Below are 22,173 nucleotides of genomic sequence, written 5' to 3'. Positions count from 1 at the left end.
TTATCCCTTCTGGAAATTGAATTTCTTTATGGAAAAGGCAAAATTGAATGCAAAAAGAATTGTAAAACCAACTACAACAGCTACTACCACTCCCAACAATTCATGTTTGAAATCGAAGTATCTCCTCAAGAAATCTTCAATTGTTTCATCCTTGTCAAGCATGTCCTTAACATCTCCAAACTGAAGTAACCAGTCCATACAAGGTCCAAACAAATGGGCAAGCCCAGTTATGCCATCTCCACCATACCAGCATCTTCTGTTGTTGGCAATGAAAATTTGGACAGTATATAGTTAGTTTTCACTTTTTATATGCTCTGCATCTTATCAAAGGAAAATGGGATTGTAAGGACTTACACTTCGCTGGATGATAAATCCTGAAAATATGTTCCATAATCCATAAAATGCAGAAGCAACAATGGGAGCAATATGATGGTTCGGAGTCACAGCCACAGTCATCATGCCATAAAATGTGTAGTATAATAATGTGAAGTACATAAAGAACAAGTACCAAAAGAATTTGGCAGCCCTCCATTCAAATCCGATCATTGCAAAAACTAAAACACCATATACTGCAGCTTGTGCAAAAATATATGGAAGCTCAATAACAACCTGCAAAGGAGGAAGAAATTTCATTAAGGGACATGACCAAAGAAGATATACATCATTTACATGAATTGTGAAGTTTGTAGTGAATGAATACTAGATACATGACCAAAGGCATATGGCAAAGCGGAGTACATTCCTGCAGTTCTTTCTCTGTAAAAGACTGTTCGTTCAACAGCCACCATTGGCTGCACCGATGAGGCAATTTGGAACCCTCAAAAGAGAACGGCAGCATACATAGAACCCATAGCATTAAAAAGATCTTGTTGCCTTGTCCTGCAATATAGATCAAGATTAGACTGAAATAGAAATTGGGAATGCAATAGTTTGAACTTTTTAACTGCTTTTATTATATTTGTATAACTCATCTTTTCGAACCAAGGCGCCAGAACATTGTCCCAAACATTAATGTTATGAAGGTTGTGAAAAGAAATCTCACTGCAGTATATGGTGGATTGCGCCAATATGACCAATGTTGCTTCCATAGGCAAGCCATGCATTGGGTGAAGAATGACTGTGAATATTGAGTAGGAAAATAAAGGTCCTTTGAACCAGGACGAGGTGTGCTCAATTCTTTGATTAAAGCTTTCTTTCTCCTAAATATAATATCACAAAATTTATAAGTGCAACTGGGTAAAGGCTGTTCAAAAATTTATCTGATTTCTAATGCTTGTAAGAATAACTTCTCAATCTCATTATGCAACTATGTGCTTTATATTTAAACCAACCTATATAATTCTGAACTCCTATAAACTTCAGTGAAATGGACTCCCGAAGTTGTTTCCTGCGCTGAAGTAGTAACGTCCAACATCCAAGTTGCGGGATTGTAGCCATATTTAATTTTACTTGTTCCTTCAATTCCCTTGTAAAAAAGCAAGTGATGTGCTAGTGAGTAATTTTTGACCAATTAAAACTAGAAGTATAATGTCATTAGTCTTAGTTTCCTTTATATTTCATTTCACCTCACCTCAAAATAATTGATTAGATGGCAAGAATAGCGACCCAGTGGCCTAACATATATCTTTGTTGTCCAACCAACATCTCTCCTAAAACACATTAGTGGAAATATTTTTACCATTTGTGTAAAATTCAAGAACTAGAAATTTGTATTCCTTTTTTTAACTTTGGAGATCGAGATGTCTTACCTGTTGTAACACGCTTCCTCTGTCCTCCAGAAATACCCCTTATCATTTGATCCCCTACCATAGTATCTGCACAGACTTCCAGTCCTAAAACCTATAGTTTATGAGAGATAGAAATGAATAAATTTGTGCAGCGCTATATGCCACCCTCAGATATTGTAAATAGCTTTGTGGTTCTAGTACCTTTAGAATATAATCAGTGATCACATTTTCCTCCTCGCCTTCTGTTGCTATTGCCTGGATATTCGATCAGAAACAATAATAGAATTATTTCAAGGAAAACAAGTTCCAAAAACATTAAAACTATATAGTGATGATTCATGATTGACTCTAGTTGATTTTAAACTGAAATATATGAAATTCAAATGTAAGAACAATTCATGCTTAAAAAAACACGGCTATTGTGTCGGAGATCAAAACACAATATTCACGTAGAAAGTGGAATCAGATTGTGGAAACTCCATGTTGATTCAAGAACTCATTGATCTATATGTGTCACATTAGTTTAGAGAGGATTAGTTTCACTTATCTTCTCCTGAAACTAGTTTCAATGTTGTGCATTTCCTAGAGAATTTTTTTGAATTAGCTCATTTCTTATCTTCATGAAGATATCAATATCAGGATCAGGCTTGATAGTTACGGCTTTCTCTCTTCTTGACAACTCTGCTAGCTTTTCTGCAAATGTTTGGAAAGAACAATCAACTTATATACTTGATCTTGGTTGAAGACTTGAAGTTATCAAAAGAAATAAAAAGGACAGTATATTGTTAGTTTTCACTTTTTATATGCTCTGCATCTTATCAAAGGAAAATGGGATTGTAAGGACTTACACTTCGCGGGACTATAAATCCTGAAAATATGTTCCATAATCCATAAAATGCAGAAGCAAATTTTCATTGCCAACAACAGAAGATGCCGGTATGGTGGAGATGGTATAACTGGGCTTGCCCATTTGCTTGGAGGACTAGTTACTTCACAGTTTGGAGATGTTAAGGACATGCTTGACACGGATGAAACAATTGAAGATTTCTTGAAGAGATACTTTGATTTCAAACATGAATTGTTTAGAGTGGTAGCAGCTGTTGTAGTTGGTTTTACAGTTCTTTTTGCATTCATCTTTGCCTTTTTCCATAATAAAATTCAATTTCCAGAAGCAATAAGGCGTCATTCCAGTTGAGATCATCCAATACTCACATTAGTATTTGGTTACAAAGAGAGGCTAATATGCAGCAATCTCAACTCTCAAGAAGATGGTTTTAGTTTCATCGGTGTAGGTAGTACTTAAATAGCAGGGACTATAAATCCTGAAAATATATTCCATAATCCATAAAATGCAGAAGCAACAATGGAAGCAATATGATGGTTCGGAGTCACAGCCAGTGGCGTAGCCACAGAGGGACAAGTGGGGGCAACTGCCCCCACTGAACTTTTAATTTTTAAAATTTATTTTATTTTATTTTATTTTATTTTTTATATGGAAAGATTTTATGGTTTGACAGTGCACATATATATATACTACATATATAAAATCAAAAGCTCGTTCACAGTTTTACACTTTACCACAAAATATAATATTTTTTCTACTTTCCTAAAATATTATATTCTACTTTCCCAAATAATATGATATTTTTTTTGACTTTTTCCAAATATAATATTTTTCCCCACTTTTTCCAAAAAAATACAAGATATTATCACATTTTTAACTTTACCATAGGCAAATGCGTTGTTTCCATCGCATTTTCAATTTTTCACTCTTCAATATTTTTCTTTACGCAAGTCTTCAACATTTCACAAATTCACAATCCAAAAAAAGCAAGCGAAGCAAGCATACTACTTTACCAGTAGACAGAGACTCGGTAAGTCGTACTATTTTTTTTTTATCATCTAAATTTACAATTGTTATTTGATATTATTATTTTAATTAGAAAAATTATTAGTTATTTCTATCAAAATTATTTTAGGGCTTGTTCTTTCAAAATTTAGTTTGTGTAATTGTGTTTTTTTTAATTTGCAGGCTTGCAGCCCAAATCAATGAAATCACATATTTACTTACTCTATCAAATTTTTCGATTGATTGGATTATATGGTTTTAACTTATAAGGTTAGTTATCTTCATATCTTTGTTTTTTTATTTTATTTTTAATATGAATGAATTTTTATTATTAGTAGATTGATAGACATGGTAGTTATTACTTATTAAGAATGTTTGTTAACATGAAAATTTTTGGAATGAAATTGGTCATCAATTATCTTGTAATTTTATTTTTAGTTATTTTTTCATATGTGATATAGAATATATTAGAAGAGTAAGATTTGAGTAACTATGTTATTTTCTTTTTCATATTTTATTCTTCATTCATTGAATATGATTGTTTTTTTTAGTATATTTATTTCATTATTTGAATGAACTCATATTTGAAACAGCAATGAATACTCTGAAAAGATATTACAAAGGAATACAAGCCTTACCATCCCCTCAACCTCAAGAAAGAAATGATGACAACCCAAAAAAAAGTCGTATGGATATTGACTTACCAAATCTTCCTTCAGATCAACCTCAAGAAAGAAATGATGACAACCCAAAAAAAAGTTGTATGGAAATTGACTTACCAAATCTTCCTTCAGATCCTAGGTTACGAACTAGGATTATAGATTAAAATCCCAATATTCAAGACCAAATTCGCAGAGCATATATACTAAAGGGTCCTTGTCAACCTCGGAAACATAAATTTCCACAAAAGAAATTTGGACAAGCATCAGCGTTAAGACGATTTAATCCTGATTGGTTTAATGATTATTCTAATTGGTTAGAATACAGCATTTCAAAAGATGCATTATTTTGTTTATATTGCTATCTTTTTAAGCATAATATAGGAGAACAATCAGGTGGTGACTCTTTTGTTAGTGAAGGATTTTCAAATTGGAAGAAGAAAGACAGACTTCAAATTCATGTTGGAGGGCCAAATAGTGCCCACAACCAAGCTTGGAATCAATATGAAGCTTTCAAGAATCAAAATCAACACATTCAAACAATAATTTTCAAGCAATTAGACCAGACTCGAATTGATTATTGAAAGCGTTTGACTGCATCAATTGATTGCATTCGGTATTTGTTAGAACAAGGGCTTGCATTTCGTGGTCATGATGAATCTGAGCATTCAAGTAATCAAGGAAATTTCCTCCAGCTTTTAAAGTTTCTTGCTAATCATAATGAGAATGTTAAATCAGTAGCATTAAAGAATGCTCCTGAAAATCTTAAGTTAACCTCACCTGATATTCAAAAGGATATTGTGAATGCTGCTGCCATTGAAACTATTAACGTTATTATTAGTGATATTGGAGATGAACTATTTTCTATCATGATTGATGAATCTCGTGACATCTCAACAAAGGAACAAATGGCTGTTGTATTTCGTTATGTGGATATGGATGGTGATGTAATTGAACATTTTATAGGTGTGGAACATGTTACAAGTACCACCGCTCTTTCACTTAAGATGGCAATTAATGAACTATTTTGTAAGCATGGACTGAGTATAACTAGCGGGCAAGGATATGATGGAGCTAGTAATATGCAAGGTGAATTTAATGGTCTTAAAACACTAATTTTAAAGGAAAATAAATGTGTTTTTTTATGTCCATTGTTTTGCTCATCAACTACAGTCAGCTCTTGTGAAAGTTGCAAAAAGTCATGTTGATATCACCACTTTTTTTAGCTATGTTGCTAATGTGGTCAATGTTGTTGGGGCTTCATGTAAACGTCGTGATATTCTTCATGAAAAACAAGCTACCATGGTTATTGAAGCACTCAATAATGGTGAAATTGAAAGTGGACGGGGTCTTAATCGAAATACCACTTTGAAGCGTGCTAGTGATATACGTTGGGGCTCTCACTATGATACTTTAATCAGCTTGATTTCTATGTTCTCATCTGTTATTGATGTGCTTAAGATAATTACAGATGATGGATCATATGTTGAACAGAGATCTGAAGCAAAAATTTTATTGACACTCATGTAGTCATTCAGTTTTGTCTTTACTCTCTATTTGATGAGGGCTATATTGGGAGTTACAAATGAATTGTCAAAGGCGCTACAAAAGAAAAATCAAGACATTGTAAATGCCATGTGCTTGATTAAAGTATGCAAGAAAGAACTTCAAATGATGAGAGAGAATGGTTGGGATTCTTTACTCGATCAAGTTTCTTCTTTTTGTGAAAAACATGGTATTGAAGTTCCCAACATGAATGATACACTTGTAACTCCAGGGCGATCACGACGTAAAGCTAATGAAATCACAAATTTGCATTACTATCGTGTGCAATTGTTTTATGCTATGTTGGACATGCAACTTTAAGAGCTGAATAGTCGTTTCAGTGAGTCAAACACTGAGTTGCTTATTTGTATATCGTGTTTGTGTCTAGATAATTCATTCGCTTCTTTTGACAAGGAAAAACGAATCCGACTTGCTGAATTTTATCCGAGAGATTTTGCTCTGTTAGACCTCTTGAAACTTGGTGATCAACTAAACACTTATATTATTGATATGTGCTCTAACAAGGAGTTTTCAAATTTAAAAGGAATTGGTGATCTTGCTCGAAGAATGGTTAAGACAAAAAGAGACAAGGCTTATCCATTAGTTTACTTGCTTTTGAAATTGGCATTGATTTTGCCGGTTGCTACTGCCACAGTGGAGAGGGCTTTTTCTGCCATGAATATTTTGAAAACTCAACTGCACAATCGAATGGAAGACCAATGGATGAATGATATGATGGTTATGTATATTGAGAGAGACATATTTAGTACTGTTGACAATGATATTATTATTCAACGCTTTCAGAATATGAAAAATCGTCAAGGGCAGTTGTGAATGTACTGAATAGAAATATTATGAATCAATGTTTTAGTTTTTACATATATTATTTTGGTTCAAATTATATATATATATATATATTATTGCTATTAAAAATTGGCCCCACTGAAGGAAATTCCTGGCTACGCCACTGGTCACAGCCAGAGCCATCATGCCATAAAATGTGTAGTATAATAATGTGAAGTACATGAAGAACAAGTACCAAAAGAATTTGGCAACGCTCCATTCAAATCCGATCATTGCATAAATTATAACACCATATACTACGGCTTGTGCAAAAATATATGGAAGCTCAATAGCAACCTGCAAAGGAGGAAGAAATTTCTTTAAGGGACATGACCAAATAAAATATACGTCATTTACATGAATTGTGAAGTTTGTAGTGAATGAATACTAGATACTTGACCAAAGGCATATGGCAAAGCCGACTACATTCCAGCAGCTCTTTCTCCATAAAAGACTATTCGTTCAACAGCCACTAGTGGTTGCACCGATGAGGCATTTTTGACCCCTAAGAAGAGAACAGCAGCATACATAGAACCCATAGCATTAAAAAGATCTTGTTGCCTTGTCTTGCAATATACATCAAGATTAGATTGAAATGGAAATTGGGAATACAATAATTCGAACTTTTTAATTGCTTTGATTCTATTTTTATAACTCACCTTTTGGAACCAAGGCGCCAGAACATTGTCCCAAGCATCAATGCTATAAAGGTTGTGAAAAGAAATCTCACTATAGTATATGGTGAATTGTGCCAATATGACCAATGTTGCTTCCATAGGCAAGCCATGCATTGGGTGAAGAATGACTCTGACTATTGAGTAGAGAAATAAAAGGTCATTTGAACCAGGATGATGTGTGCTCAATTCTTTGATTAAAGCTTTGTTTCTCCTGAAAATAATACCACAAAATTTAGATGTGCAACTGGGAAAAGGCTATTCAAATATTTATCAGATTTTTAATGCTTGTAAGAATAGCATATCAATCTCATTAGGCAATTATGTGCTTTATATTTAAACCAGCCTATATAATTCTGAACTCCTATAAACTTCAGTGAAATTGACCCCCAAAGTTGTTTCCTGTGCGGAAGCAACATCCAAGTTGCTGGATTGTAGCCGTCTTTAATTTTACCTACTCCTTCAATTCCCTTGTAAAAAAAGCAAGTGACATGCTAGTGAGTAATTTTTGACCAATTAAAGCTAGAAGTATAATGTCATTAATTAGTTGTAGTTTCCTTTATATTTCATTTCAGCTCACCTCAAAATAATTGATTAGATGGCAAGAATGGCGACCCAGTGGCCCAACATATATCTCTTGTCCACCTCGTTTCATTAGGAAAAGCTGCAAGCCAATTTCTTATATGTCAATACATTGTACATATATGATAGAATGAAATCATATACAATGCTAATTCTTATTATAGATTAACAGTTCTTACCTCATCAAAAGCTTCAAATATGTCAATGCTTGGTTGATGGATGGTACATACAACCGTTCTTCCTGTGTCTACAGTATTCCTAACCGTTCTCATTACATTTGCAACAGTTCTTGCATCTAGCCCTGAAGTTGGTTCATCTATAAAAATTATGGAGGGATTTGCCACCAGCTTAACAGCAATGGTTAGTCTCTTTCGCTGCTCGGTTGAGAGGCCATTCACACCCGGCAACCCAACTAGTGCTTCCTTTAATAGGGTCAGCTCCACGAGTTCCATGACCTCCTCAATGAACATCTGCCAAAATGAGTGAAAGTTAAATAGTCAATTGCAACATTAGTGCTCTTGGTTTTTTTCCACCCATCCTTCACCCCTAGAAGTTTCGTATAGTGATTAGTTGGTGGTTTTAGGAGAAAGATAAACAATTGAATCTAGAGATTTCTTCTACTATGTTTCCGCTCACATATAGAACTACTCATTGAGCAAATCCAGTAAAACTCATCTAAAGCCAGTTTTGGACAATTTATGTTTTCATTTAGCTTATGTAATACCCCTAGTTTTCAAAATGATAAAATGGGAATTTAATTTTAAAATTTGATTTTTATTTCATTTTATTTGATTTTATGACTTAGTTGTTTAAATTAATTGTTTTATTTGGTGAAATTATTTTATGTGTATTTGCTTAATTGCTTAATTATTATTTATGTGTTTAATTTAATTGTTGAATGGAAATGGTTTTAATTTAATTATTTGATTAGTTTGTGGTTTTAACTGTAATTGTTTTATTTGTGAGTTAATTTAATTATTTGATTAATTTGTGATTTAATTTAGTTAATTAAAATTAGGTTAATTGACGTGTGTTTTAGAATGACTCAATTGGTATATTTTCTATGGTAGTGTATATAGTGTAGATTTAGGGTTTTGGGGATTAGCTAGCCGACATATAATGAGCCGTGGGATTAGGCTTAGGGTTTTTTCATGAGTCTATATATGTGGAACATTATGTCTTCAAGGTTTTTTGGTAAGACACCTTATTCACGTATTAGAAAACAGAGAAACAGAGAGGTGAGGGAAAAAAACATGAAGGGAACTGGGAAAGGGCTTTGGCTATGGATTTAAGCTCATGTCAAGGAGGAAGGAAAAGGTTGATGGAGAGATAGAACTGGAGCAGTGATTAGAGGAAGGAACGGTCTTGGAGAAATTCTGAAACTTAGAGACGGCGATGAAGGTTTCAAACAGGAATCGTGAGGCAAATTTCATTCTATTCCTTTCTTGTAAACTTGTGTTCTGTGCATTCTTTATAGTCTCTAGGGATTAATTCAATTGTTAAAACATGGTGGATGATGCATATTATACCAGACTGTAGTTTGTTTTCGTTTAAAAGAACTGAAATTGGTATCTTGCATACTATGTTGAATATGAATTTAAACTTTTGTAAATTTATTCATAGTGGAATGTTAAGAGTTTCTAGGACTATAAGAACTTAAATGGAACCCTAGGGATGTAAAAAAAATTGGGACAGTGGCTGGAAGCTTCGCCGAAAACACAGACATCAACCGCACGAGCAGAGGTGAAGCAGAGGAGTAGAAAAGGCTCTCACAAGGGGGAGAGCCGACTCTCCCAAGGAGAGAGCCGGCTCTAGACAAGGAGAGCCAGCTCCAGTTTAGAGCTGGCTCTAGGTAGTTTAAAGCCTTCTCCAGTTTTTTTTAGAGAAGGCTCTGTGGTTTTGTGGCTTACAGTAGCTTAATTACGCCTTGTTTGGTTCAAACTGGGTTTTTTCCCACTGTGGTTGGGTTATTGTGATGGTTTTAAATATTAATTCATGGAGTATTAGAGCCCTAGGATGCATAAATTTATTTATATGCTAATGTTTTAAACCGTAGGAAAATCTAAAGCAAGTCGCAAGCTGTTTACGGACTTAACGGACCGGAAGGATTTAATTGTGCAACTGTGTCTAGAAATTAAAAAGGGTTGGAACATGGATTCCAAATAATATTACCATGCTATATTAGAGCCACACATAATAAATTAAGGTCTTAGTACCCGTGGATTTAAACATAGGAACGTATACAACGGTACAGGCTATTAACGGATGGAAGGAGTTCAATTGCCTAATTTAATTTTAGCAATTTAACGGAATATGTATATATTTATAAATCTTATTTTGGTTGCTAGGATCATTTAATTAATAGGTTTGATCTATGCATACCTTGGATGTTAATTGTTGAAAGACTAAATTCTTTTCTACTATACATGGATGTGAGCTTGGGTTATAATTGTTGTAATATTAAGCACTACCCTGAAATTATTGGATTTTGGTTTGGACTTAAATTGCTGAACTAATACTTAAGTTCTATCAATCGAATTGGATGTTGGCCTGGAATTAATTACAGAATTAGTTATATATTTTCTGTCAATTATCTGGATGATGAACTATTAGATTTTGTCTCATTAAGTTACGTGAACGGATTCTGGATTTGTAGTTGATGAACTGTTTAAATTTTGCATTTATCAACTACTTGGATATGTGGACATTAGTTGATGAACTGCTTAAAATGTTGCATCATTTACGGATCATTTGCATGATATGCACCGGTATGGGACGGTGGCATACGGAGGGACAGATTAGATCAAAACGTTAATCCATACCCATTCATACATACGTAATGGATTAACTAAAACAGTTAAATCCTACATGGATTTATGTCTTGTCAACTAAAACAGTTGAACGACATAATGGATAATTTATTTATTTTTTCTGCACTAGGAAGGAATTTATATATATACTTATAGTACCGTGGTACGAGCTTGAGTCTCCTGATCACGGTTAGGGTGCGTATATCGCCTAGATGGATAACTGGACCTAATGACGTTCCCTGGTAGATCTAGGTGTACATGACTACGCTACGGCGTTTTGCGTGTTACCTTCTACTCAGTTGTGATGACTATAGGTTAATGAGTATCATATAGTGTGTATCTATATCTATATGGACTATTTTAGATATTGCTGAGCTATCTAGGATGTATCTGCGTATCGGGTTTATGTACGGATTGTAATAGATTGGAACTTGCATGTGGACCTAACCACTCCTATTTTTCAGGTGTTCGCCAGTACCAGGCTTAGAGTTTGATCGTGTTGATGCAGATACATACACTCACTCTTCCGACTACGTGGGATTTTCTTTTCTTTTTAGTTTTGGATTTAAATTCTATAATTATTAGAGGTCCACTAGATGGATTCCCGAGTTGTACGGATTTGAAGGCTTTAAATTATATTAATTTATTATTTAAAGTTTGAGAATTTTTATTTTTAGGATTTCTTTCAGCGTATTATTAATTTATCCTTACTTCAGTTTTTATTCCTGCTTGTTTACATATTAATTGTTTGGTATCCCTCGGATCTGTGCTCGAACTTGATCACCCGTGACTCTAGAATCGAGGGGTATCACAGCTTATATTTCAGTTTTTTTTTAAATAATAATAGGAAAAAATTATATATGCCCTTCTACTATCATTTTAAGTAATTTTCTGTTTAGTTTGGATGATTATGTCAATGATCACTCTTTTCCGAGTGAAGTTTAATTTTCTGATCTTGTGGCATTAAGCTTGAGCATCTGGCAATTGATAATTGGTGCCATTATATACTTATTGCAGGTCATATCGACCAGCTGTAGGTATAATATATTTCTTACTCCTCTTGTTATGCTTTATTTTATTCGTTTATTTATTAATTTCTGGATTTTGATGCTCTATTTAGTTTAAATTACATAGATATTTAATTCTAATACTCTCCGTCATGGATCTATCATGATAACCTTTGTTCTATATATATGGATGGATATATGTATATGCATGTGTATATATGTACTTGTGTATGTCAACTCAAAAACGTTACCTTCCTCGATCTCGCATTCAACGACCTCACCAGTGAAATTCCGGCGTCTCTGTCGAAGCTCCCTAAACTCGACGCAATTCACTTAGACCGGAACAAACACACCCGGAAAATCCCAGATTCTTTCGGAAAGTTCTCCGGCAAGGTCCGGAACTTTATCTATCTCATAACATGCTCACCGGTAAAGTTCCGAAGTCTCTCGGTGGTTTGGACTTCCCGAGGATTGATTTTTCGTGCAACAAACTCCATATGGAGAAGCCATCACTATTTAGGTAAAACCCAAATGCAAAATGGCCAGAATCGGACACAATAAAATTAGAGCAAATCCTCAACAAAAGACATCCAATTTTCTAGCTTTTAACTTCACATGGTAACCCTTTTCTATCTAAGCATCAGAACAAAGTTTTTTACCAGTCCTGATTTTTGATCAACTTACTATCTGTTGGTCACATCTCTATTAATCATGTACCATCACTTTTTCCTTTTCAATTTTTCCTTTTCTGTCTTTGAAGTGACAACAACTCAAATTCAATTCTGGGAAAACTGAATAGGCCTTAGAGCATCTCCAATGCTAAAAGCTATTTTCGCATGCCAAATCTATATTTTGACAGGTGCTACAGTGTCAAAATGCTACATTTTAGCAATTCTGCTCCAATGGTGCATTTCATGTAAAATGCTATTTTTTAACACAACCACTATTCTTTTTCAACTATCATTCTCACCATTCATATTTTCAATCAGTAATATTAATATTAGGCACATTCCAAGTCAAATTATAGACATTAAAAGGAAACTAAAATTAAACCTAATTAAAAAGAAGCAAAAATCTAAAATATCTGGTCAAAAAAGGACCAAAAAAAAAAAAGCAAACAAACAAATTTTTTATAATTTTTTTACCACTATTTGTGAATTAATTTTTTTATACAATTTTTTTTTTCTTTTTTGGAAATTTATATATATATATATATATATTATATATGTTTGATTAAATTATTATTAAAAATATATATATTTTTAGGGCAAATACTTTCAGCCTCCCCAATCGCCTCCATCTCTATTCTCGTTCTCAACTCTGAAATTGCCCCCCTTCTCTCTCTCTCTGTAAGTGCAAACTACAAAATCAACAACAATCAGAAGTTCAAAACCCATATTGCAAATATTTTTAGGGAAAATCATTTCAGCCTCCCCAATCGCCTCTATCTCTATTCTCGTTCTCAACTCTGAAATTGTCCACTCTCTCTCTCTCTCTCTCTCTCTCTCTGCAACTGCAAACTACAAAATCAACAAGAATCAGAAGTTCAAAACCCAGATTGCAAATATTTTTAGGGCAAATCATTTCAGCCTCCCCAGTCGCCTCCATCTCTATTCTCGTTCTCAACTCTGAAATTGCCCTCTCTCTCTCTCTCTGTGCAAGTGCAAACTACGAAATCAACAAGAATTAGAAGTTCAAAACCCATATTGTAACAGACAAGGAGAGAGAGAGAGAGAAGAATCCGTTCCCAACGATTTTCTTCCTCTGGTTCAGATCGGATGATTTTCCCAGAATTTCTCTCTATATTGCAACAGACAAGGAGAGAGAGAGATGCGAGTGGGTGACGAGAAACGGCATCGTATGGGAAATGAGAGACTTGCCAAAAAAAAAAAATTGGTAGCTGTTATATGTGAAAAGAAATTTGAGAATCTCAAAATTTGAGAGCTCAAATAAAAGCGCATTGGAAAGGCCTTTTTTTACCCAACTCTCATATTTTGAGTTTGAGAGGCCCAAATGAGAGACCATTGGAGTTGCTCTTAGATGGCAATTTTATCCATGTGAACAGGATCTGTCGTTAATGCAAGAACAATATTTTTGTCACATCATAAAATCAAATATGAGATATATATATATATATATATATTTTTGGGCAAATTTCTCAAAATCCCCACTACTTTCAAAAAATGATAATAAAACTTGAACCAGTTTTAAAAACCCCTAGCAATATAACAAGGTTATCATTTTACCCCAACTCTGTCAATTGGGGCCGTTAACCAACGCGCGGTTAACAATTGCTTTGCCAAATTGACTTTTGAGATGAAAATACCCCTGTTGTCACATGTGCCAAACAAGTGACATTGATTTATATGTGTTATTCCGAAAATATTCCCAAGCATCCCTTCTCTCCTCTATGCGTGAAATAGTTTTAGGAAACCCTAGTTCATCCCATTTTCTTAATTTTGGGTGGCAAATTGTAATTAAAAAATTACAGCATTTATAATCTATTAGTTTTCTAAAGTGAAGTTCTTGATTTTGGGTGGCAATTTATAATTAAAATACTACAACATACAGAAACCCAATAAATAATTTTGGTCTTGATTGTAATTTGAATGCGGCACATATTCGCAGAGCTTTCATTTTGAAACTTGAATAACTCAATACCACATCCAATGCCCTCTGATCATTCTTATAATCAATCCAAGCCGCAATCAAATTCCCACTCTTAAGATCGATTTGCTGCAACTTGGAATCAGCATTTTTGATAGATTTTTGATCGATTTACTGCAACGTGGTATCATCATCTCTCTCTCTCTCTCCCTCTCCTTCTGACTCTCCTCTCCCCCCATCAACCTTTAACTTCTTTTCCCTCCCCTTTTCTCACCGTCTTAATCTCAGATTCGGTTACCTACCCCCAAACATGTCACATGTTCTCTCTCTCAAGAAGAAGTACAAGATCGAACGGCAAGTACACCAACCAGTGGCCTTTCTTTCCCATTCTCTAATCCTTAATCGGCTCCTCCTACAAGTTCTCGCCGTCGTCTGCGCCTCACCGGAAAACACCGCCGAATTTTAACACATTCTTAGACCCAAGACCAGAAAACCTAGTTGCTCGTCGGAAACACCGCCGAATTTTAACACATTCTTAGACCCAAGACCAGAAAACCTAGTTGCTCGTCGGAAACACGGCCGGATTTTCATGCTTCTTCCCCATTCGAATTCCTAACAAAAAGGGGCTGAAGAAGGCGAAGAGTGTTGATCCCATTGCTCACCAACATCGCGCATCGTCGAATATCACCGATTCCCATTCACAGACCCGTTATAGAAGGTGAAGATAATGAATCCCGATTCCCTTTCACAGACCCATTGATCCTAGGTTCGTAATTTTGGCATCAAGATCCGGCCACCGCCACCTCCAATCCATAACTCACAAGCCATCGAAACCGCCGGTGGTACCCTGATTCGCAGCCGCCGTGTGTATATATATATAGATATATATATGTGTGTGTGTGTGTGTGTGTATAGATATATATGTGTGTGTATATACTGCTGGATTGTAATTAGTTGTTAATTAATTATTAATTATAATTTTTAATTACACTGCTGGATTAAACCAAAAGGATAATATTGTAATTTGTAAAATATGATTTTTTTTTTTATTTTTTAAATAAAGTGGAATATCATAAAGGTAATTTAGTCATTTCACATACCTTTAACGGTTCATTGACAGAATTGGGGTAAAATAATAACGTTGTTATATTGTTGAGGGTTTTCAAAACTGGTTGAAGTTTTATGATATTTTTTAAAAGTGATGGGAGTTTTGAGAAATTTGCCTTATATTTTTTCATTTGTCATGGAATAATTGATGGCAACAAAATAATATATTTGAGAGTGACTTTCAATGCTTTTGGCCTTATCAAACATGTCACTCTCTCTCCTTTATTCACAACCTAGATATTGGATTTTTAAGTGTTGAAATTTCTCACTGATAATAAAAAATTATAATTTTTTTTATTTTTATTTTTAATGTTCAGCAATATTCAGTGATAAGTGAGAAAAATTTGAAGCTTAAAAATTTATTTCATTTCTTGTAATGATTACCTTTTAAATTAATACTCAAATAAGCACTTACTTTGTTTAGAATTAAAGTGTTAAATTGGGTTATTAGACACTGTGCTTAAAATACGTTTGAATTATAAAATGTTACTATGAGAGTAATGTGCAAAATTTTTATAATTCTAGACTATTGATGTGATAAATAAAAAAGGCCAAATACGAAATTAAATAATAATAATTTATACACTTCCACATTACTTCTGAAATATCAGATTCATAGAAGGGCTGTCACATACAAATTAAACATAATTCAGGATGGCTATGTACTAAAAAAAATTGTGTATAAGAGGTGATGTGTAAATATTTTATATTTCAAGAGCTTCATACAATTTACCCTTCCATCTCAATCCAAGAAAGAGGGTAAAAAGAAAGCTTTTTGTTTATATTATTACACTCATGTAAATTCACTCCGGTCTAAATTGAATTGGGCCTTCAAGTGGTCAATGTGCTGGACAATTTTTGAGATGTGTGTTTGAGTATTTACCTAATAATAATATTTATATACATATATATTATATAATAACTCTTACCTATCAGTCCGGGTCTTGAGCTTCAACAAGAACTTCTCATTATCGTCTTCCACAACTTTCAATAATCTCTCCATTAAATTCTTCCTTTCTTGAAATCCAAGGTTGTGAACATCGACTTCACTTGCAGCACCACCACGTCATCCCAACAATAAGCCTTTCTTTAAGCGATTGTAAGTGGGAAGTTTCTCCAGAGAAGCCCATTTCAGAGTTTCTTTGTCGTCTTCGTCTCTCGAAGATCGCGATAAAATTTCCATGCCATTATTGCTCCAAAGCTCACCACCATCCGTGACTACCCAAATAATAAGAAAAAAAACAAAAATTAAAGAAAATAATTTTTTTGCCAAATATGCTCAAATATCAGAGATGGGTGTTGTTTTTTTTTCAGTACTCTGATAAGCTTAATCCCTCTTATTTAATAAGAGAGATCCAAATTGTAACTCTACTGTATATTCCAAACTCTACCCATGTTCAAAAGGTATTTGAGAAATTAAATATTCAAGAACACTTGTAAATTTGTGGAAGTTATATCCAAATTGTAATGCTACATCTCTCCTGTATCAATGACATTTCTAACTTTTCTTGCTAAGGGAAATGCAAGCGAGGCACACACACCATATATACAAATTCGTTTAATATATATATATATAGGGTGAAGTAGAACACAACAGATACAGATGTAGAGGAGATGAGGCTTTAAATGCTTCAAGTATTTGATTGGGTTGAACAGCGTGTGCTTAAAAGTCCATATTCCACGTGTTATGCTCTAACGGCCCTTTAACTGCCAAAAAAAAAAATTACAAACAAACAAAAAAGTGAAACCATATGAATTGGGAAAATAAAAGGGCTAATTTTTACCATCAAATTCCAATTACTCCTGTTAATGCTAACCATAATATGACCATTTGAAAATTAAACTATGAATTATCAAAATATGAGGACAAACACTTTAGGTTAATAATGACAAAAAATAAAAATAAAAATTTGAACACAATTCATCTATACTTTAAATAATTAAATCTGCATTAGAGATGTTCTCCAATATTGAAAAAGGATAAAATTATACAACCCCACCAAAAAATGATTTGAAGGCATTAACCAATTTAATTCACGTGAATGGAGATCACATCACATCTGAGGTTCACTCTTTTTATAGAAATTACATCACATGCTATGTAATCTCCACTGTCTTCAATGTAAAGAATCTTAATTTTAATAGATAAAGACAAAATTACGAGCTAACATTTAACTTTCACAAATTAATTGATATGGTGTATATAATTAGGTAGTCCTAAATTTTCTAGCTGGATTTTCTTTTTTTATTTTCAAATGTTAGCCCATTTTGCCTTGCACTAAAGTTCCAAATGCTCCAGCCGAATTTATACAAATTAATGAAAAATATATTTAAAAAAAAGGAGCTCTAAAAGAGGGCTAATTTTTACCATCAAATTCCAAAAAAAAAAAAAAAAAAAAAAAAAAAATTGGTTAAACCATATGAATTGGGAAAAATAAAAGGGCTAATTTTTACCGTCAGATTCCAATTATTATATTGAGGGTCATTGTTATCCTGTTAATGCTACCTATAATATGACCATTTGAAAATAATTATCAAAATATGAGAATAAACACTTTAGGTAAATAATGTCAAAAATGTTTCAATCCAATTCAACTATACTAGCATCTAAATTAATTAGATCTACATTTGAGATGGTACCAATACTAGAAAAGAACAAAATTTTAAAACTACTCTCAAAATGTAATAAGTAGTAGAGATTACATCAAGTACGGTTAAATTCGAACTAACATTTAACCTTCACAAGTTAAGTGATATGATGTAAATAATTAGTCCTTGATTTTCTAGCTGAATTTTCTTTTTTATTTTTAAATGTTGGTTCCTTTCACCTTGTAAGTTCCAAATCCTCCAGGTGAATTTATGCAAATTAATGAAAAATATAAAAATTCAAATTCAAATATACTAGAAAATCTAAAATTTAAGGCCACGTGTTTTCCTTCCAAATTTTGTGATACTTACAAACCAACAAATATTCTTCATGTGACTGAATTTAAGGCCGTGGCTCAACCACTAACTATTTAATATTATTGCACACAAAAGAGTCCAATACATTTGTACCACTCATTTCAATTTTGACCTTTTTTTGGGGACTCGAAGAACAATGGGTGGTTTTGAGTCTTGACCTGGACACAAGAATCATGTGAATATTTATTTCGTAAGTCTAGTATAAACATAGTTTTGTATCATTAATTTCTACTAAACTCTATATCATTTTATTTTATTTTTTTATTTTTTTATTTTTTTTGGTGTGGCAAAGCAATAGGGACAGAAAGCTAAGAAACAAAAGGACAGTGGCATCCCTCACGCGCGAGGGTAGAAGAGGCCCCATATCAGTGACAGAAGAAGAAAGAACAAAGTTAAAAGCAAATCTATAGAGTTTGTGCGCTGCTTGGTTACTAAACTCTATGAATCTATATATATATATTTGTTGGATTTTATTAATAGCTTTTAGTTCAATTAATTTTCTTTCAAGATGATTAAGCATAAGTTTTAACTATAAGACCTAATAGTATTTCCTCTACCTCTCAAAGTGAATGGTGAGAATTCGACTTTCCAAATGAGCAAAGTGGATGTGTGAGTGATAAGCTTCGGCTAAGAGAACTGTTAACACAAGTATTCGAGTCTGTTGACGCTAAAATCGGCTATATGGAGCCGATCTCAAATTGATGTAAATCAGGCGTGCCAGAACCAAATATATGGTTCAAATGTAAATTGTCAACTATAGTCTCTTTGAGAAAGTTGACTTTCAGGTGATTGTGAGGAAAAAAGGGAACAATAAAAACTCCTCTTTGAGTTCAGAATTGCCTTAGTTAAAAGGGTTTTATTAGTGAAAAATTATAATAAAAGATTGAGAGAATAAAAAGAGGAGGAAAATAGATATAGCAAGAAGAGAGAGAGAAAGAGAGATAGAAGGAAAGAGGGAGAACGAGAATAAGAATATAGGGATAAAGAGAAAGAAGAAATAGCAAAGATGCTATTCTTGGAAAAGCTTGAAAAAGCAAACAAATAATAATAATGATTCTGAGGGTGCTGGACCTCTTACACAGCATGCCTCTTTGATTATTTATAGAATGAATTACAAAACAAATACATACAAATAAGTATTTTAATTACAATAAAACTCTATATTATTCAAACTAAACAAATCCTACAGATAGCCTAACTAATTACCACTTTAAAAATAACTAATTCTAGATAAATACTAACTCAAAAAATTACATAAACCTTATCCCTCAAGGAGTTTAAAAAATATTCAATCTGATTAGTAATGCCCTTGTATATAATCCGCCACGTCACTGCACCAATGCTATCCCATCTGCAACCCAAGTCCAGTGCTTAATCCATGCCTCCAAGCTCGAATTCCTTACTGCATCCTTCAGCCCAATATCTTCTCACAATCCACGTCTTTGCCAATTAAATTGCAAATCCAAACCTTCTTCAGCCCAATCATAAATCCATAGACCAAATATCCTCTATGGCCCATGTATTAAAATGGGTCTACAACTCAAATGCCAAGATGGGTGTCAACAATGCCCCCCAATTTTGGTAGCCGTTTTAACTCTTCGGCTTCCAAAATTCAAATACACCGATTGCATCGTAACTTTGTATACATCTTATAATTCTATCAGCTTTATCTTGATTCACTTCCCAAAACATATCAATTATGATAACCCATTTTATCGCTCATTAATTATCACAGTAATCCCAACCTTTCAACCACACACGGCTTTTCCACAAACTAACTCCATTTGCAGACTCTTCTTTCTATCACCCCTCTTTCTTCTCCAAACTTCTCTCTGTCTAACCCTTCTCTGCACAATGACTTCAAAACAAATGAAACAAAGTGATCTAAACTTGGAAAACCCTTTTCCGAAGCGACATCGCATACACAACTAATAAAATCAACGATCAAAACCCTAGATCAAAGCGAACTGGATTCCAACACGTTGATCGACGTCTCTGAAAACGCTAAGGGACTTGGCCCAGCATTTCCTAATCGATTCCCCCCTTCCTTATCTCCAATTTATCCATAAGCCGAACCGTACATTCCTTTCTCCAAAACTCTCTATCTAACAGTGAAAGGGATCGTCCAACTTTCTCCGTCAGAAATTGGCATCCACCAATGCTCCAATGGAACGATTGGGTGGATCTTGTATCAGCAGCAAAAGGAAAGCAGTGGAAAAGGATGGGTATTTTTGACCTCATCTAGCTTAGTAAGATTCCCTTTTCCTTTGACCGAGCATTATTTTTTGCCTATTTGCACTTTTGGTCCCCCACAACTAATTCACTACACTTGCACTATGGAATGATGGCCCCTACATTGAGGGACATTTGTTTTCTAACGGGTTTAAAGCCTGGAGGAGATGAAATCAATTATCTCCTCCAGGATGAGGAAACCTCCTTTTACTTTCCAGAACAAAAAGGGGTTAAACCCTATGTGCAATCACATGGACCATTCTTGAAAGAAATGTTAGGAAAAGAAGGGACTGACGTAGATGAACAAGAACATATAGGATTTTTACTATTATGGTTATGTAGGTATTTGTTGTGTACTCCTACTATCCAGATTACCAAGGACCTTACCCAATTGGCTATCGCATTATCCAAAGGGAAACCCATGGCCTTAGCTCCATTTCTGTTAGCGTCCTTGTATAGAGGCTTATCTGATCTTATTACTTCCAACTTTGCAAGATTTGGAGGCCCATTTTGGCTATACCAGTTCTGGCTGCATGCATATTTCCCTGAGTTATCCTCCCCCATTCGACCTGCTCCAAACGATCCTTTGCTGTCATTCGGGTATGCTAGAGTCAAACCCAAAGACCACTCATTTAATGACTGTTTTTAGTTTTTCTATCATCAATGCAAGATCAAGACTCAATCCTAATTCCTTCCTTTTTCCAAATGTCAACTAGCTCCATCCTGGTTGTTTCCTCCTACAGTCGAGTCTTCAACTGAACAGATTAACCTCTACACCAATTCATGGGGCCATTTCTTGATTGCAAGAGATATACCTTACAACACCGTTGCTCCCCATCTGCCCAAGAGCCGAATTGGGGTTGAATTTAATAACCCAGCCCAGTTAGCTCGGCAATTTGGACTAACCCAAATGATCCCAGTACCTCCTCATTTTTCTTATAACAAGAACTATCATCGGCGAGTGAAGCTTTCAAACAGTGAACAAGTTCAAGATGTATTTAATCAATTCACTCAACTCCTTCAAGGGTTTCAGTATAAACCCTTCCTAGAAGAACCGCGTACTGACCCAAACTTTGAGAATTGGTGGGCATCCTATATCACTTTTACCAGGACCGTGGATTCCAGTCAACTTGTGTGCAATCTTCTTGGCTCCTACAAGTTCATTTCCCTTAATTTTCAAGGTTTGGATTCCATTAAACCCATTGCCCTTTCTACCGCTCCTGAACCAGAGAATACAACAAATGTGGCACTAACTTGTCTTCCTCCTACAGCCCCAGCAGGTAGGACCAGATCTCACTCTCAACAGAATAAGTTTTACATCTTCGTCCTTTCCATATAAACTTCTATTTTGTTTATACGCTTACTAATCATAAATTCAGGCACACATTCCAATGCACCAGACAAATCCATACCCACCAAGTCTGAGGAGACCCATGTTGATTTCTATGTCCCTCTCCAAAGTATACCTCCATCTTCAGCTACTAAGGTAACACCCGCAACTGAACCACATATTTACTTTAACGCATACTGTTTTTTTTTTTTTAATCCTTCATTTTCAGAAAACAAC

The 22,173-nt window shown here is 34.3% G+C and overlaps 1 pseudogene; it reads right to left on the bottom strand.

The window, feature by feature from the left end:
* Positions 1 to 21,170, bottom strand: LOC132281631 (pleiotropic drug resistance protein 1-like; annotated as a pseudogene).
* Between the last annotated feature and the right edge of the window lie 1,003 nt (positions 21,171 to 22,173).

The sequence above is a fragment of the Cornus florida genome, unplaced genomic scaffold, assembly GCF_030987335.1.
Source record: "Cornus florida cultivar Cherokee Brave unplaced genomic scaffold, ASM3098733v1 CherokeeBrave_3.0.0_Hap2_Chr11, whole genome shotgun sequence".
Classification (NCBI taxonomy): Eukaryota; Viridiplantae; Streptophyta; class Magnoliopsida; order Cornales; family Cornaceae; genus Cornus; species Cornus florida.
This window is presented reverse-complemented; position numbering and strand designations above follow the sequence as displayed.